Below are 19224 nucleotides of genomic sequence, written 5' to 3' on the forward strand. Positions count from 1 at the left end.
ATGATGATTTCCGTATGATTATTTCCAAAACTTTCATAATCATCAAGCAACGTGAGGATGCGATTTGGTATCGAGACAAAGGATCATAACGTCGTATCCATTCTCCCTCCGAAACACTTTGTCGGCATGCAGCCTCGTGTTGGCGAACCAAGCTATGCCATGGGGAGACGGGGAACGGAAGACGACCACTCCGGAAGCAACAGCACGGTTCGTCGGTGTGTTCGAGAACATCAATGACTTTGCGAGAGGCGCTCTCGCTTCTCTGTCTGCCTATTCCCATAAAGTTACATCTCACAAATTGCGTTTGTCAACAACGGCTAATTGCCGTCGAGAATGTTACTCGACTATGAAGTGGCTCATAATTATGCTGATGCAACCTGTATAGAATCGAATTATTCGTCAAGCGCCGCAAGCAGCAAAAAGGAGAAATCTTACACCTTTCCGCTTTCGAGAGGGTAACGGCGCCGCATGTCTCGGGGAAATACGGTTGTATTTTTGCGAGTCGTACTTCCGGGCGTGTCTGCAAAGAACGCAAATCGGGGTCGTGACTCACATTCGCCATCGGCTGCGCCGAATATGCGAACGAACCCGGACGCTAAACCTGCCTCGCCATGGCACGGGAATCGAAGATTATTATGAATAAATTTGCGCTTACGTATTCGAGCATCGTCCAGATTTCGAAATTTGCGATTTTGCGAATAATATGTTGATAAGAATTTGAAATTCGTATCAAGTCCGAAGGGCGTAACTTATTGAGTTGTAACTTTCCTTAATATATATATATATATATATATATATATATATATATATATATATAGCTCTTTTTGTGCGTTAAATTCTCACTTTTAGTGTCTTCAAATAATTCACTTTTCGAGCAAAGTTTTTCATTATGCAACATGATTGTAGGAAACGTCTGCTAAATTTCCAACTCATTTCTGTTCAACGTCTGTCAGAAATAATACGATATATTTCAGAAAGGAGATTAAAAATTATCCCACAATCCACTATTCTACTCCTTTCGCATACCTCATCAGATTCGCAAGCTTCTTAAGAACGAAGGCACGCGCATACGTTGACGTCGAAGTGACAGCAGTGATTCCAAGGAGCGACGCATCTCTCCTCTCTCTGTCGGTATATACGCGATCTAGTGGTTCAGTTAAGTGGCTGACGTAACAAGGTTACCAAGGAATGCGAGGACGGAGCTTTGAGTGAAGCACCCTGTCTGTGTACGGCGAGACTATCGCTGCCTCCTACGCCCTCCGTTCTCGGCTTCGACGTTTCCAACGAAACGTTGGTTGCTCCGCTTTAGCCCCCCCCCTCTCTCTCTCTCTCTCTCTCTCTCTCTCTCTCTCTCTCTCTCTCTCCCCCTCTCAACGACAACCACCCCGCAGACGTGCCTTTGTGGTGCCGTGACCCGACCTACGACACGCCACCCGCCCTCGCCGCACCCGCCCTCGGCTAGAACTATCCCATTCACCCGTACGTGCGTATGATATGCGCGACTACGACATGGTTGCGCGCACGTACGGCTGATTCGTCTTGACATGCGTGCACTATCCCTCTACCACACGAGATTGCGAGGCAACGTTGAATTACGCGCGATGCTCTGTATACCCGATGTTGTGCACTCCTTTCCTTCCGCCTGTGCTGTAGAGAAATAATGGATGGACGAACGAGAACACAACGACACGTACGTCTTCGCGCATTGTCCTCACGTTTGATTATCTTTTTACGAGAAATCTTTTTCACAGTGTCAGCTGGCTAGCTTAGTATTAGTGAATTTTTAATAATTTGATTTTATAGAACGATTGGGGTATAGATTCGGCGATGAATAAAATATAAATCGCAGCGCGCAGAATGAGAGAAATAATTAAGAGTGAGGTGGCAGATTTAATAACGCGAATGGAAGATATAATAAAATTTAATTATGATTCGCAAAGATGAATATGTGCAATAAAAAAATCTAATCATACTTTCTTTTTTAAACTCCTATTTTTATACGATTTCTGCCAAAAGTTCTCGCGTTACGAAATTCCCACGTCTGAAAATTGTCAGTCTGAAGAACAGCGACCGGTGCAATTTTTCAGAATGTCTTTTCATCGATTGCCTTCCATTCGAGCATTTAACTTAAATGACATGACATAATACGGATAAATGTCATTTAATAGCGTAAAGAGGATTCCATTCAGCGATCCTCTACAATCAATCGACCGCGCGACGTGCGGCTTGCAAATGAATTCCGTAATACAAAGTTTTTCGCCGGTTTACTCCGACGGTAAATGTTGCTTCATAATTGTAAAGAAAAAATGTTTGTATGCGTGCCCACGCTGATCCATACTTTTTCCCCGGTAATTCAAAGCGTAACGTACTGCCCGCAGCCCGGGTAGAAACGAGTTAATTCCGCCAAATAACGTCTGAGCGCACTCGAGACTCCATTCCGCTGAAATGGGACGAAAGCGCAACTGAATTTCGCGCGACGCCATGTGACGTGTATTTTAAAACAGATCACCGGGACTATGCGTACGTAGGAAATTCGTTTTAGAAATATGGCTGAATGGCTGTCAGTGGTGTTTCGCAAACGAGAAGTCATTTAAGCGCTTATGAGCACTTGACACTGATAGGGAAGTCAAATGCACTGTGTGTTTCCCCGCCCCTCCCCCGCCGTCCCCTCCTCCAGTTTCCATCCGCCACCCGCTGTCCTGTCCTTTGCTATTTCACCCCTTTGTAGGCGTGAAATACTCGAGCAAATCATCGGTAATGCCGCCAGCGATGTCAAACTTCTTCCGCGCTTTTTATTCCGCGAGCGCGCGTTCTACTTTCGCGGCACCACTCCAGAAGAGACGACTACTATCCCGGGGTTTTTACTGTCCGATAATAATTGAAGTACACACACACGTACACGTACACGTACACGTAACAGGGATGTTTATCGCCTTTTGCGTCTGCCAATCGATCAACTTAGCTCATCCAGCGGAAAATGAAGAAGAATGAGGAGGAGCAACGCTCCGCGGAGAGCGTAAACGATCGCGTGTAATTTCGCTTTCGCAACCATCATCCTTCGCGATCGGCTAATACGAGATATACGGCGCTTACGAGTCCCGAAAATATTTACGCGAGAATTGCCGTTTCGCAAACACATAAAATTACATGACACATCCGAGTACACCGCAAACGTTGCGCGGCGGCGGCAGCGGCGGCGGCGGCGGCGGCGGCGGCGCGGTTCCAGTCCGCAATTTTGTTTATTTCATTTTGTTTACCGTAGAACCCCAGTAGTACCAGCTTCCAAATCCGATATTCATTGTTAATATTGATCTCCGCTACTGAGCAAAACGGCTATATAGCCGATACTGAGCGATGTCGGTACAATTATATGCGGTGTGGATTTCTCGTATACACGGAGCGAAATACGTTTGCTCGTACCTGCTTGCGTATATGCGTATATACTCGACAAACGTGCATTAATCTCGGTAAGTAAATCTGTGAATGACGCATGGCAGTCCGAGAAATAGAACTATTATCAGCTGCAGAAGGTAGGGGGCGAAGGTGGAGACGCGCATTAAGATTTATTCGGCCGAATTACAATCTGCGTGCAGCGCGAGAATGGCAGTTAATAATGGCGCGGTGGACACGTTGCAATTTATCTCCAGATAAATGTAAAAGATAAAGTGTCGCACGAACCATAGGAAAATATGAGTAGTGTAAAATTGAATGCGCGGAGGGGCGCGGAGTTACCGGCGATTTATGGCCTTGAATATTTTGGTTACTACGTGCGAAATATCAGAGAAAGGGGGAACGTCCTAATTATGTTATTTTCATCTGGTACGTGATACATGTCTGCACGTGAAATACCGGTGAACTGGTGGATATATGTATAATTCTTTGTGTTAAACCGCTGGTACGGCCAATTGGCATAAGTCCGTACTAATTCTGTTCTGTAATACAATTTCGTGAGATTTATTAACAATATTAGCGTAAACCATCGGAATTTCGGTAGAAATTCGCCCTCTGCGAATATTTTCTTGATAATTTAAAAATATCTAAATGATCAACGGGGCGAGTCGCTCGTACTCGAAATTTCTAATCCATTTGCGTTTTCAAAAGCCGCACTCGCGGAAGCATCGCTTTGCAACGGCACACTCCGCGTCTGCGTTCTTTCGCGGTTAAACTATCGAGTGGCTTCGTTTTACGATTTACTCTATATATGAATCATCAGCGCGGTACCGGCGGTAACGATCTTTGCATGCACAGCATCGCGACCGTCCACACTGCCGATTGGATGGGAGAAACTCGTCAATCGAACGAGCAGAAAGAGTCCCCTCGATCGATCTCCCCCGTTTGGGAGAAACGGAAGAAATGGAAATTCACGGCTTTCACGGATAATAGTTGAACGACAGAGATGGCAGTTGACACACACTCGGACATAAAAATGTTGAACGCGGAGTAATCTATCCTATTCCAAATCCAAACTGCCATTCGGCGAATGATAAACAAAAGGGCGATCAAAGACTAAAAATCCGGTAAAAGAATTTCATTTACGGCTTAACGGGTTCTGGCCGTCATTCGTTATAGGCTTACTCTTTCTTTCCCACTCTCGCTTCTCTCGCTTCTCTTCTTTCATGTTGAAAAATACCATATGAATATAATGCGTTAGTACGCGCCCTAGCGTTTCATTGTTCGACGAAAGTGGAAAGGGGGGGGGGGGGCAGGGGGAAGTGAATTTAATCACTTCCTTTGTACTTCGATTGATTGTTTAGGTGCCGAAAAAAAAATCTCGGAAGCATTTAATTGCTACGTTATCAGCACCTTGACAGACACAGTCACATCATAGATACATTTTTATTTGACAGAAAGTTATTTTCTTCTCTTTTGTCAATCAATTTTGCTTAGATGCGCGCATGGCGAAAGTTAAGTATTACTTTATCAATCTGAAACAATGTGATTAATATATTATACGTAATATTATAAAACTTTCGACATTTACATAGTAAAAAGCAGAAATCGTTTTTAACTTGGTAATCATCAAGATTTACAGATTTATTATGCGCTTTGCTGTTCCTTGCCTTTTTCTATTACCCATCCCAATAATGATGAATCCCTTTCCGAGAACTGATTAAAGTAACCTGGACAAAAGTGCGTTCATTAGTCTTTAATAAAAACGTAATCCTTGTCGGTGGAACGTATGAAGGATTAAAATGTTGTCAAGAAGCTTGACGGAAGTGTTTGCGAATCGTCCGGCAGTTAATATTATAATCTCACTGTCAGCATGAGAATTCGCCAAAGTACTGCGGAATAAATACTTGCAAAATACTTACAGAATTATATCGTAATTACTACATCGAAGTAAAATTGAAATAGGACTTACTCTATTGATTATTTCCGTGAACATACACTGGACGATCGCTGGAACGAGAGAAGGGACGGTTAAAATAAGGTACGATGAGAAAGAGAGGAGGGGAGGGAGAGGGAGAATACGTCGGAACGAAGTAACTCGAACTGAACTTGCCAGAGTGCATTAGGAAGCATAAGCTCTCCGATTTAAGGCCGGACGGATGTATTTTTAGTCGCACGTCGAAGCTCGTTCGCAAGTTGATGACGGATCGTTATCAGCGAGTTAACGGGATTTTGCTTCGTGAATTCCGCATTTCTCGTACGCTCCATCCGCGGAATAACCGGCAAAACTGGGCACGTCATAATAGGAATTCAGGAAATTGGGTTGTAATATCGGTGCAGTAGATACAGTGAACATATTCCAACGATTGTGGAGATCGGTGCGTTGGTTCAGTTCGTACAACGGGGCTCATTTATTCCACGAGAAACCAAGTCACGTACACCCCGCGTTCGCTTTACTATCCGTCATTCAATCCGCACTGTCCGTTGCAGTTTGCACATTATGGACGATATTAGATATCCTCGTCGACCGATAATTAATATCTACTCGAAATCAGGGGTGTGTGTGTGTGTGTGTGTGTGTGTGTGTGTGTGTGTGTGTGTGTGTGTGCGTGCGCGCGCGCGCGCGTGTGTGTGTGTGTGTGTTTGTGTGTGACTTACTTTTGTTCAATTAATGCGCGATATGTTCATTAAATCCAACATGAGAGCGGCGATATTTTTTCGAAGTTAAATTAAATTGCGAGCCTTGAGGGTGCATTTTCTACCTTACATGAATACGGCGGAAAAGTAACGTGAAATTATGATTCTCATGGCTTTCTCGAAAATCACTATCCGCGATGCGGCACGCTTAAAACGACTATCCGCGATCGAAAAACGAAAAGCGATTTAATGATGAGACTCACGCGACTGCGTTTTATAGAGAAAACTTTACATTGAATAATGGGCAATTTTTTTATGAAGTTAATATTTCATTCTGGGTAAGCTTCGCGCAGCATTTTACTGTGTGTCTCATTTACAAAAAACTGGATGAAATCGGGCATTTCGTATTTTTCCAGGCATGAGTGATTACCCCGATGGATATTTTTTCACGATATTTCGTCGAAATTCATTTTTCATTTATTTTTGAGTGAGTTTTATACCCGTCTTCGTCGAATATTTTGTGTTATATAAGCTCAATTGTTCTTCAAACAATTCGATTTAATTTCACTGCCGGTATTCATTAGCGAATGCCATTACGTTCGCCAATAGCCGAAGCTTACGTCCGTGAATGAGGGATCTGAATCGAAAGAACAAAGTGTCGCTCACTGTTAGTCACAGGTACGCTATGTCGGATAAACCAATGCGCATGACAGATGCAGCATTAATGCGCTCGGCTATGATAAACATCGGGGAGAGCAAAAGAATTTACCCCGAAACTGCTGCACGTACAAGTAGGCCAGCATGAATAATGCAAAGCGATACGGAAGACAAGTTCTCTGTGTAGAAAATTGGAAAAACACGGTGCAACGATAGGAGAAAGTCAAGCCCACCTCTCTGTTACGTTACCCTCCTTGAGCGAGACCTCTAATTGCATCTCCTGGATTCAAGGGAGCAAAAACAGTATAACGATACTCGAGGATGCCCCTCATTTCGAGTACACCGGACTACGTGCCGCCCTCCTTCTTGGCATGCAACCCTTAGTGACTAGCGATACCCAAGAGTTTCATGGAAATTTTATTGTTTCCACGTGCGCATTTAGTAGACGTTAGCAATCAATAGACCTCTGACTTATCCCGAATGCAGAGTAAAACTCTGATGTATCTCTTTTGGATAAGTTGCGTATGGAACGCAATCTGTACTTTAACTTTGTACATAAGAGAACGTGGAGAAGACCTTTTTGCAGTTTGTGAAGTTCGGGTTCAAGAAAGCAGAATGGTGTAATGTAACGACAGACTTACGAGTATCTTCCTACCAAGAGCATCTCGGCGTCAACATCCGGAAAATCATGTCGAAATTCAAAGTATTTCGTTAATTGCCCCACTTAGCCTTGCTCCCACTTAAAGTATCCTAATTACGCTCCCAGAATATTTGAATCAAACTTAGATATATCGGAGACTGGAGATGCATTTAAAAATTTTATAAACTTTATAACTGTAATTTTCAAGATTATAAAAAGAAATTTCTGAATTGCAATGATGTGCTTATATTCGCAATCATTTATACAATTCTATTATGTCTCCATAGTTTTTTTAATTTTTAATTTTTATTACATTTTCTTTTTTATTTTAAGATAAAAAATCTCAAATTAAAAATTATTATTATTATTATTATTAGTGTCCAAAAAAGTAAAGAGACTTGGACTAATAATTAATAAGATATTTTGGATATTGAATATTTGGATATTGTTAATTTTCTAAAAAAATTGAATTTGTTAGCTCATTGTTGATCGAATCTTGGACTCTCATTAGCTCATTATTATCATCACGAGTGATCGCGCATCTAAAAGTCACTACCATTTCTGTTAAATGTTATTTGCTAAACAGATGTGCACGGAAAATCTCTTTCAATTTACTCGGCTCGTCTAATCCATTACGTGATTATAAATTATTATTCTAATTCTCGTCTCATTAGAAACTCGGTGCGTTCAGCAAGGCAGATAACGAACGCTTTGTCGGATCAAAATGGGCGTGGAATAAAGCTGACTGGCGCGCCGCGATTGTTCCGCTTTAAGTATCGCTTCGCATTAGCTACGACGAAGAAGCGAGCAATTTAAGTTATGGCCTGGCTCGACTGAGACTGCTCTCTTATCGCATTAACGTAGGAACTCCGTAAAATGCACAAGAGCAGAGAGGGAGGGAAAGAGAGAGAAAGAGAGAGAGAGAGAGAGAGAGAGAGAGAGAGAGAGAGAGAATTCTCGGCTATACAACCGCGTCTAACGTCACTGTGTTCATTACAAGGAAGGATCTTACCAAACTCACCATTTACATTATGCTGTCGCATGCAACACTTGCTACAGATGGTTGGATACTTCTTCCTCGGGGTTACTCTCCCTTGAACTGGACTAGCTCGATTTGCTTTAAAACTAAATGGCTATTATAAACTCGAACTATGAAATACGCATGTACTTAAACGGAGTTTATGTAAGAAATTTAATAAACTATAGAGATGACTGACAAAATTGCGCATTACGTTATTAATACACGGGATAAAATGTCTACTTCAAATATCGTGGGAAGCACGCGTATCGATTTCGTTGCAGCTCGCGAACTCCCGCTGGATAGAAGCTTAGAAGCAATATTTCTTTTGCGGCACTCTATGCTAGTGCAAATAACTTGCTAATAAGAAAAGTCATTTTCCATTAACGCGATTTATGTACCCGAGATGCGAACTGCTATGCTACCATTTGATTAGAAATTTAATTGAAATATCGTTTTTCACGGCAGAAAATGTTTTACAGATTGAGTTTGTTCCAGCAAGTGTCTTTGTCTCTGATTGTTTTACGTGATCGCTTACGCGAGGAAATCCAATGGTATTACAGAATAAAATAGGAACTGATTGCAAGTACACCATAAATTTCAGGGGAAAGGAACACTGACTAAGTAAGTCGAAATATGCAATAAATAAAATTTATTTAATATACAAATATAAAAATACATAAAAAAAACTTTTTTTTACTAATATATATTAACATACAATTTTTAATGCATTTAACAATTTTTACTAACAATAAAATAATTTTATTTCAGATAGAACCAATCAGCTTGATCCAATTTTAAAATGATAATTAAAATCTTAATTCAGATTATTAATGGTCACGCTGTAAAAATGAGAAAAAAATATTTTTCAATAACTTCAATAAAGTTAATTTAATAGATTTAATTTAATACTTATGCAGTGCACGTATAAAACAATGATTAAATTTACTTTTATATAATATTTAAATTAAATTAATAAGAAAAATTAATATAAATTAATTATGTTTCTGTTATCGCGAATATGTTGAGATATAAAATTTGCAATTTCCATTACGAAAGAAAAATCGAATATTCTGCGTAGCTGGAAATGATGTGGATATTGATTAGTATATTTACATTTGGCAATGGTATCGGCCAAGGTAGTCGAGGATTAAATGGGCCATAGCCAGGGCCGCCTCCTGGTAAGCGAAGTCTATGTTTCGGGAGTGCATGAGTATCGGCAAACAGAGCGCAGATTGCAACTAACAGCGTCACGATGTATGCTGCAAACCTCATGTTGAATATGTTGCTCTGTAAAGAAATGAAAGATGTCGTTATAGGGAAAGAAAATCGCATGTATAATTCAATACTATTGATTTCTCGATTTAACTTTCGCGTACGTGCAAATAAAAACAGTTCGTTATTTTTAGCTATGCCAGACGATTATTTAGGATTTTTTTGCGGCACCGGAGGTCGCACCAAATCTAAATCAAATTAGAAGCACTTCTGACTTTAAAGCTGTTCTATTACGTCGTATCGGGCCGTATCGGAGTGTATTTATTAACAATTGTATATGAGCAATATAGATATATTATATAGATTTAATTAATGCTATTATAAAATAATTAACAATACAAAGTTACAAGAATTAGATTTTTAATTATCGAATCTAAAAGTTATTTTACTATACCTTACTTTGACTGCAGCAAAATACGAATCATGCTCCGACTACGCATGCTACTTATATATCGTCATCGTTTGATGTATAAGACGCCAAAAACAATGCGAGAAATCCCAAGTTGCGGGGAAATCCCTAAGGCTGTGTCCATCAGCACGTCCATAATCGCAGCCAGTAACATCATATCTCTTGTTGATGATCTGACGTGATTTTACCGATGTCAGTCGAGGCGCATGCGCTTTTCGTATGTTCGGAGACTATCTGTAAATTGAATTTTGTCATTACATTTCACGCACAGTTTTTACTAGTGTAATTCAAATATTTTCACAAAAGCGCTCTTTTAAAGCGAACATTAATATTATATAGTATCAGGTAACAATCTGATCTTTTTATTCTTCTACGGTTACTATTGCTATACATAATATATATTATTACACGTGAAATTTTAGAGTGAAATTGCATGGACGATAACTGAAAAAAAGTTTGTTTAAACAAGCTGTCTGTACATTTGTAGAGTACCGAGCAATTTAAAGAAAAAAATATTTTTTTTATTTATATATCAAAAGTAGTGGAGTCACTGTTGCGCGATAGACTGTTTGAAAAAGAGAAAAAAAGAGAACGAACAAAGAGAATTATAATTGAGCCAGCAACGCAAAAAAATAAAAATTATTACACAGTTAAAGCAAAGAACTTGCAAACTATGTAACAATGATACAAACAATCAAAAGAGTTAAAAAAGTTAGTGAGTTTGCGAGGAAAAAGCAACAAAAATAAAAACATATGTTACGTATGAGCGAAATCTTAAAATATATATATATATATTTTTCGACAATATCTCAAGTGCGCAAATTTGGAGGATGGCGTGTTATTAAGTAAACATTAAAACGTCGTACTTTCAAAAATGCCATCGTAACGCGTGTCAGCAGAAGTCATTGATACACTCTGTGCCAACTGGGGGGGAAATTAAATATACGATTCGCTCGTGAACTGTAGATAAATATTATCGCCCGGCTTGGCATGATACGAAAGTAAACTTTGAACTGCTGGAAGATTACCTATTTTCAGAAGCGCGTACGGTTCGCGTAAAATTATGGGACCATCTATCTCGTAAGAATGCATTTTCTCAGTTGCGAGGGGACTTGCCCGCGACGGAGGGACGTATCGACGCGGGCTGGTACGCGAACAGGAACTTTTACTTGGGCATGAAATATAAGGGCGGCTGGAGTTTGAGGTCGTTTACTCGTTGATACGAGAAAGCTGGGTGGTATCTCGCGGGGAAAGCGAGACGTCTCCTAAACCTTACATCACCGGGGTCTAGAAACCAACAACGTTTCTACTTTGTCTTACTTTTCTAAGCGCGCGGTGAGAAGAAGCGAATAAATATATTAGGCTTGACTATAAACGACCAGCTTTATTAACTGTCACAAAACGAAACGTACGGCTCCGATAGTTACAGTTAGAGGGCGTTGCAGTTATGACCAAGGGGATATTCGATTCGAGAAACGGAAAATTGAAAATTATTCCAGCGCACATATTTAGCCGAGCATTATTCTTTGCCAATTTGCAATACGTTTGATTACATTACTAATTATATGCAGAATAATTTATTATTTGTTTAATAAGCATGGTATGAGCGTATACGAAGCAATATTTGCACAAAATATATATATATATATATATACAAAATAATTTACCTTTCCATTACGACGATCCGATTCTACCGATCTGATAATATTCTCTTTATAGCTCTGTGACGCAAACAGATTTATGATACGTTACAAACTCAATTATCATGTTGCAATGTGAAAGTTACATTGGAAATGACGTTCGTTATTTTCGTTTGTTACAAAAGTAGCTCTAATAGCGAATAACTTGCCGTTGACAAACGTTAAGAGCGTATTACGACAAGTTGCTATTACGCGTGGAGATCGCATTCCGCATTTTCATTTCGCGATCGTATTATGGCATCGTAACGATAATGTAATCAGCTAGCCAGACATAACGGTCGATAATTATCTTTCTACTAAGTTAGCGTCCATAAGGAGCGGCGTTTTATAGAGTTCCGTGGATTGGGGTTATTACCTATACCGAACAACTATCCTGGGGAAATATTTTATGGAGCAGTTCAGTGGTAATGAAGGTGTTTACATGCGGGCAAGAAGGCGTCTCGCCGGGCGGTAGGTAATTAGGACACCCTCGTCTACCTACGCGATAGGCATTGCCAGAGGTAAATGCGACCGAGATGCACATGGAGCGCTGGGTGGCGCACTCGTTATTTCGGGGCTTCCGCTCGTATAATGTATTAGCGTAATTAGCGTTATCAGATCCACGGACAACGAGGAGTCACTCGTTTATAGGATTGCGAAAACCGATGGGCGACCAATTCGAAAATCCCGGGGAAAAATCGAACGTAACGAAATTACATTCGGGATATTCATCGTGATAAGAGAAACGTTTTAAAAGTTTAACCAGTTTGCGCCAGTTACATTTCGCGTGTGATCTAAAAAGCAAAAGTAACAAATGTGTAGAGAGCCTAAGATTTCTTATTCAGAACGACGATTTCATACACCCTCGATTGTTTTGCACGTACGATAGCGAAGAAAAGGATGTGAAATAACAAACGATATTTAGATTATACTTGAATTTATATTTTTTTATTACAAAATCTCCATATGTCGTCTTATCTCAACATTTGTTGTACATGATTGATCGTTTTACAAAAGCAAGAGCAGTTCTAATAGATGCATCATTTTTCAGTACGTGATGTTAATATAAATAGATATTAATAAAAATCATCGTTTAATATCTTTAATATCTTTTAATTTTCGGATTGTAAGGTCCCTGACCGGGAAAAGTCGGGAAAGGTTTCCAACCACCTGGAGGCGGTGATCTGACCGTAGATTTGTACGCAAAGGCTGCCATCACTGTCAAGAGCAGAGCAAAGATGAACAAGTGAAGTCTCATATTGCGTTCTGAAAGGCAAGTATATATATATAATTATTTATATATATATATATATATATATATATAGAGACGTAATTTAAATATCGAGTTAGATAGCAAATTAGCACGAAAGCGTTGACGGCACAATATATTTGAAACTACTTTCAAGATATTCCAACGAAGCATATTAAAAGCTCGAGAATATGGAATTTTACAACGTTAACTCAACAGCATTAACTCAAAATTGCTTTTTTATAACGACCAAAAAAATTAAATAATATAATTTTCTATCTCTTTCTATGATATAATTTTCAATATAAAGTAAAATATAAAATAAAAAATATAGGAAAATATTTTTAACTTACGTCTTCTCGCTGATATGTTTACGAATGATACGATCAACTTGCGTTTTCTCACGCTTTAGAGAAGTGTGATATTATCTTCTCCGAATATCGTTATATACTCTCACTCTCATATGTATATATGTATATATATATATATATATATATATATGCTTTCTCATTATGCACGCGCTTTATTTCGTTGACGGGAAGTACCGAATCTTATCTCGCTCGTAACAGCAGTCAGGGACGTTCTTTTCATACTTATCAAGCAAATGTGTGTGTGTGTGTGTGTGTGTGTGTGTGTGTGTGTGTGTGTGTGTGTGTGTGTGTGTGTGTGTGTATGCATGCGGGAAAAACCCGTTCCTCTCTGTATTTCACGACGCTTTCTCGGTGTACGAGAGAATGTATGTATGAAAGAATATCTCCTGGAGGTAGAAATTCAAAGAAACCGGAATTACCGAAACGTGCGCGTGTGGGATGCGGGAAGCGGGAACTCCCCCCCCCTCCCCCCGTTAAACATTTAAACTTCTAATTTTCTCTCCTTGCTTTCTGTCATTGTGTATTTTCGCTGGGGACAAATAATGTGAGGCGAGGAGCAATGAGATAGGATATATGATGCATTTGTCACTCAATACTTTATACCGCGTGCATTACCATTTATTATTAATTTTTGTATTATCTTTTTTATTTTTCTATTTATCATATTACGCATCTGCATATATATATCGCGAATTTTTATCAGTTCGTCGTCATAATTATACGGAAATTTATATAAAAACCTCGGTGAAACGGAAATTCGAAAATTAAATATTCGATGCGCCAAATTTATATACGTATTTATATTCGAATGTAACGAGCATACATGATATCAATACGAAATTTCGCAAGGGAACCCCGCCTTTTATTTGACTCTTTTAGCGATCGGCAAATCGAACCGTCTCTGAGAATCTGCAGCGCCTTACCGCTACTCCCATAACCACCCACGTTCCTGCAACCCTCGTCCTCCCCCTCCTTTCCACCTGCACGATTGAACGTGAGCCCAACATCAGAATAAAACTACGACGAATTCTACCTCCATCACGTTAACGTTCCTCCTCCGTCTTCTATCGTAGAGACCATTTATTTCGATCGTAACCAATGTCGTTTCGCAGTTCACTTCAAAGTGGAACGGGCTGCCTCTATCGCCATCGGTAAAACGCGACGTCATTGACGTTACAAGATGATTCATACTAAACCAGTGGCCTATTTCTTTGCTTGAAGAAATTCACTATTAAGAAAGTGCCGTGATATATTACATTAGACACGAAAACAGCGTTAAATTAACGTACATTTCATTAATATTTAAAATCTAGATGAAATATTCAATTATCACAAACTGTTAACGTACCGCAGAGAATATTTGTAAAAATTAATAGTTATCGATCAAAATAATTTTCATTCAGATTGATTAATCTTATACTAAAAGTATCACGATCGTGAAATATCCTCTTCGTCTAATCGTTTTCATAGCACGGAGAAGCGATGAGAGAATGTTTTATTTATAATGATAGCGGATACGTTAGACCTTTACCCAATGCTGATATATAAGATAAAATGCAAAATCAAAATGAGTGCATAAATGGGCCAGGGAAATCTCTGAGATACATCATCGTCTGCTTTTGAAAGGCACTGAGAACCATCGAGAACTCGCTAGTCCTTCGGAGCTTACAAAAATCACCTCCGATAGTAAATATTCATGCCGCATAGGCGTTGCCTTGACTCCCTATGACGAGGCATTTACCTCCTAGTTTCGAAAGTGAGTCGCTTTATCCTCAAGCAGGTATTTTTATGACAGATTCTATGCGTTTTGAATTTACGAGCAGATATAGGACTTATTGTTAGACGTCTCTGTGACTTCACAAACATTGAGAGGATATTCATAAATCATCATATATCTCTTTATTCATTAGAAAAAAAAAAAAAACAATTTATCAGCTACTTCAACGTCATTGATTAACGATTCGTGATAACATGCCCGCTTGAATAAACGCGTGCATGTGAATTTATTATCTACGTCCCATTGAGAAATACGATACTCATAACGCAATTTATATTGAATAGTAATTCTTATAATGCATATAATTTGAACACTGTTGATATTATCTCGTTATATATTGTGCATATATTATATGGACACAGCATATAATACATCTTTCGCCTTTAGCAGTACGTAATTAGAAATACTTAGCATAGTAATAGCAATAAAATAAAAAAGCTTGTTGAAGTGAGTTTGTTTGAAGTGAATTTATTTAAAATTCATTAAATTTTCATAAAACATTAGAATACGTAGCATGTGATAATACAGCTAATACATAATACGCATAATATAAAGTTTCTTGTTAACGTTGATTACTTAACGTGTTGAAATATTCACGTCACGTGCGAAGAAGATTATTGTAACTTATAAGAGGATAAAGATGGCTCGTGGTAGAGCGAGTCTTGCTCTAAGATAATTATGAGTTTTTTTTCTTATGCTTCCGTAGCAAATTTATCGATATTGTGAATGGTGTTGCTGCCATTATTGACTTCTGGTGAGACTCTGCGATTGATAAACGCCTGCCTGATAAAAAAGCCTTGCCGTCCTCCACGTCGGATGACAGTCTCTGAAAGGAGAAGACAGAAGATTGTAGGCAGGCTCAAAAATCACCGGCTCACCGAATCAGTAGCCGATGAAATAAGAGGAACCAGGACTGGGAAGGGATCACCAGAGGACGACCATTATTCCTTCCGCTCCATCGTTCAATATTTTCTTGAAGCCCCTTGGTAAAAGAATGAAAGACATAAAATCTTGTATCGAATCACAAGAGTAAAGGCGTCAACTGCCATCGAACCTGGATCGGGGAACCAGGAAACATAGGTTGTACATTTAGCGTTGATAACCAATGCAAAGAGGTCAATGTCAGAGCGATCGAGAATAGCTGATATGTGAAGGAAGGCGGACTGGCACCATTGTCCATACCAATTATCCTGGATTCGCGGTCCGCAATAAAATTATCGATTGAGGCGATGTAAGATGCAAAAATCATAATGTTGCAGTCTTCGCACCAGTGCCAAATTTACTTAGCTATTGCCAGATGAAGATATTGAACAGAGCCGAACTAATTGACAGGCCGTAGTGTTGTCTATTCTAAGAAGAACCTTACAGTCCTTGAGGTCCGCCGCGAAACATTGGAACGCATAATAAACTGCTTTGAGTTCCAGAAGATGTGTCTGGACTTGTCATGATTGGATCATCACCCATGGATATGGAACTCGCCGCATAAAGCATGATAAAGATACATCTAAGAAAATTTCACGAAGTCGGAACGGATGACATTTGCCTGAGACGGGTTTGAAAATATGTTAATCCATCACTAAAAAATCTGACAGCTGGAAAGGGATGTTCATCATGGCTGAATAATTGCCTCTAGCATTTGCTAAAGCTAGAAGTTTCGTTCTCTCAAAGTCTTTAGTGTAAAGTAGACCATATTGTACTGCGGGGCAAATTGAAATCAGAGACCCGATTAGGCTTGCAAAGACTTGAGTACGACACTTAGATTTCTTTCAAAATTTTAAGATGTACTTTAGGAGATTATTATGTCGTTGTGGAGGTATTGCGATAGATTGAAGTTTTGACAAAAATAAATCCTAAATATTTATCTAATGCTCTGCGCCGGATCTAATTGAAATTTTGAATAATTAATTAGAAAACCTAGTGATAATAACAGATCGATAGAATTATTTAACTTGTGTAGGCATTCCTCTTTTGAAGGGCTAAGGAGGAGAAAATCATCTACATAAACAACAGAGCAGAAATCTCTTGCTCGTAAATATGTTACCACCGACCATATTATTTTTGTAAAGATAAACAGGGCTGTGACCAGACTAAATGGTAAGACCGTAAATTTGTAGACGATTTGCCGCCACTGGAAGCGGAGGAAACGACGATGTTCCTCAGCTATCGGCACTAACAAGTAAGCATCTTCTAGGTCCAGAGTGATCGCTATCCATAATTCTGCAGTCATGAGTTGAACTACTGAACGCCAGCTTGAAATGCTCTTCCAGCTGAAAATGCTGTGGAGAGAGATATAAGTTCAGATTTTTAAGGTTTAGTGTGAAACGCTTCCCACCTGACGCCTTTTCAACAAGGAAAAAGAAGGATAAGAATTGGTCATCCGAGGAGACGGTGGCGACTATAGCTCCCTTAGACGATAGATGCTTAATCTCGCTATCGCAAGTCCTTGCTTGGTGAGAAAATGGGCAAGAAAATACGGGGAGGAGGAGAGGATATGAGTGGTATCCTGCAGTTGCTTGGAGGACCTGTCGATCACTTATTTATTCTATGCACATAGGTGAAAAGCTAGTCTCCTCGCTGTTTTTACTTGAATTAGCGCATCCGGGATCTGGATCTGGACCGGGGTCGTCACGCGCGGCTCGCTGTCTGGAGTGCCTCTGTCCGGCGAGCCGCCATTGATTCGCTTGAAGTTTAGCGACGAGATTTAACGGCCTCGATTGCACATGCCGTCCTGCGTTCGGTCTGGCCGTTGTATTCAAGGCGCAAAGAAAAATCTTTTCCAGAGCTTCCAAAAAGCTTTCTAATGTATTTTGAGTATCTACTATCTTCTCGCAAATCTTCGAAGGGTCCATGATTCGTCGGACGAAGGAAGGCTTGGCGATGCATTAGGCGAAATATGGCGGGATCTAACCTTAGCCAGTCGCCTCTCGCGTGATCTCTCCCTAAAAGTCTCTCGAAATCTTCGTGTTCTCTTTCGAGACTGATGGTCTGATGAATTTCTATAACTGCTTTGAGATATCCTAATCAAAAAATGTTAAGAAGCTTCTATTCAGAGAAAAAAGGAAAAAAATATAAAATGTTGAACTGCAACGCAACAGAAACACAATGAAGCGGCAACGCGCCCACGGCTTGCGTTGAGCACAGAAAGAGGGCGCGGACTTCACAATCGGAGTTTTTTTACTTGTTCAAACATTTTTTGAACTGTTGGTTGCGCGCATGGGGAACATGACTACATTTTTCATCCGGACGAGACCACCGGGGCATAATTTTATATTTGATAATCCTGAAAAAAGTATTTTTTTCATTTAATTTATACGCAAATCATAATTTTTTGATTACAAATTACACGAGACTTGTTACAATTATGTCATAAGATATTCTCTATTAAATTAAATATTAATTAAATATTAACAAAAAAGATTCTCGATATGATAAAAATGAGTATTATATGATTAATGAAAATCAGCGCTGTAAACAGTGCACAATTATACATTTAATCTTAATTATATTTAATAAAAAAAACTAAACATTTCGACTCGAATTTGAGTCATCTTTAGTACAAAAATATAGTAAGGATATATCTCTAAGTCTAATCGGTGAACTCAACCATAAAAATGTTAAAATTTTGGTTTACGAACGTAATAGAATTCCGAAATGCTTTTCATTAAAAGATAGACTAACAGCTTAAATTTACAGTTTGATATTGAATATTTACATTACGCATATGTTTCTATCTTAAGCAAATTACAGACTTGTTTTGTTTCTTGTCAATCTTTAAAATCATTATTGCTCTCAGTTATTTCTTTAAACTGGAGGTATAACAAACTTCTATTATAATGTATTACTGTAATGAGATTTATATTACTTTATATGTTTTTTTTTTTATTGTGTTCATCTGATGAATGATAATCATTTTGTATAATATTCTCTCTTTTTGAATGTATCATCTCACATTGAAAATTTATCTAGTAATTAATAATTTCACTTAATGAATCGACGTGAGTGACATATTATCATTATTTTTTATGGTTGAGCTCACTGATTGGATTCAGAGATATATCCTTATATTTTTGTCACTGAAGATAACTCAAATTCGAGTCGAAACATTTGACTTTTCTTAAACGT

At 39.0% G+C, this 19224-nt stretch overlaps 3 long non-coding RNA genes across 6 annotated transcripts in view; 1 reads left to right on the forward strand and 2 right to left on the reverse strand.

Annotated features, from left to right (window-relative positions):
- Positions 1-12759, forward strand: part of LOC148936968 (uncharacterized) — a 112565-nt gene extending 99806 nt beyond the window's left edge. Inside the window, exons 3-4 of the long non-coding RNA XR_016138812.1 lie at positions 8825-8966; positions 9114-12759. This is a non-coding gene — a long non-coding RNA (uncharacterized LOC148936968). The remainder of the gene's footprint in view (positions 1-8824; positions 8967-9113) is intronic.
- Positions 9082-19224, reverse strand: part of LOC112552750 (uncharacterized) — a 227803-nt gene continuing 217660 nt past the window's right edge. For all 4 annotated transcript variants that reach the window (XR_016138807.1, XR_016138806.1, XR_016138809.1 and 1 more), the window contains 3 exons: positions 10012-10260; positions 9459-9632; positions 9082-9184 (listed from right to left, as the gene is read on the reverse strand). This is a non-coding gene — a long non-coding RNA (uncharacterized LOC112552750). The remainder of the gene's footprint in view (positions 9185-9458; positions 9633-10011; positions 10261-19224) is intronic.
- On the reverse strand, positions 12626-15125 carry LOC112552751 (uncharacterized). Its single transcript, XR_016138810.1, has 2 exons — positions 13308-15125; positions 12626-12923 (listed from the first exon to the last, which is right to left on the reverse strand). It is a non-coding gene; the product is annotated as an uncharacterized LOC112552751 (long non-coding RNA).

This window comes from Pogonomyrmex barbatus, unplaced genomic scaffold, assembly GCF_055798465.1.
Source record: "Pogonomyrmex barbatus isolate J1 unplaced genomic scaffold, ASM5579846v1 scaffold18, whole genome shotgun sequence".
NCBI lineage: Eukaryota > Metazoa > Arthropoda > Insecta > Hymenoptera > Formicidae > Pogonomyrmex > Pogonomyrmex barbatus.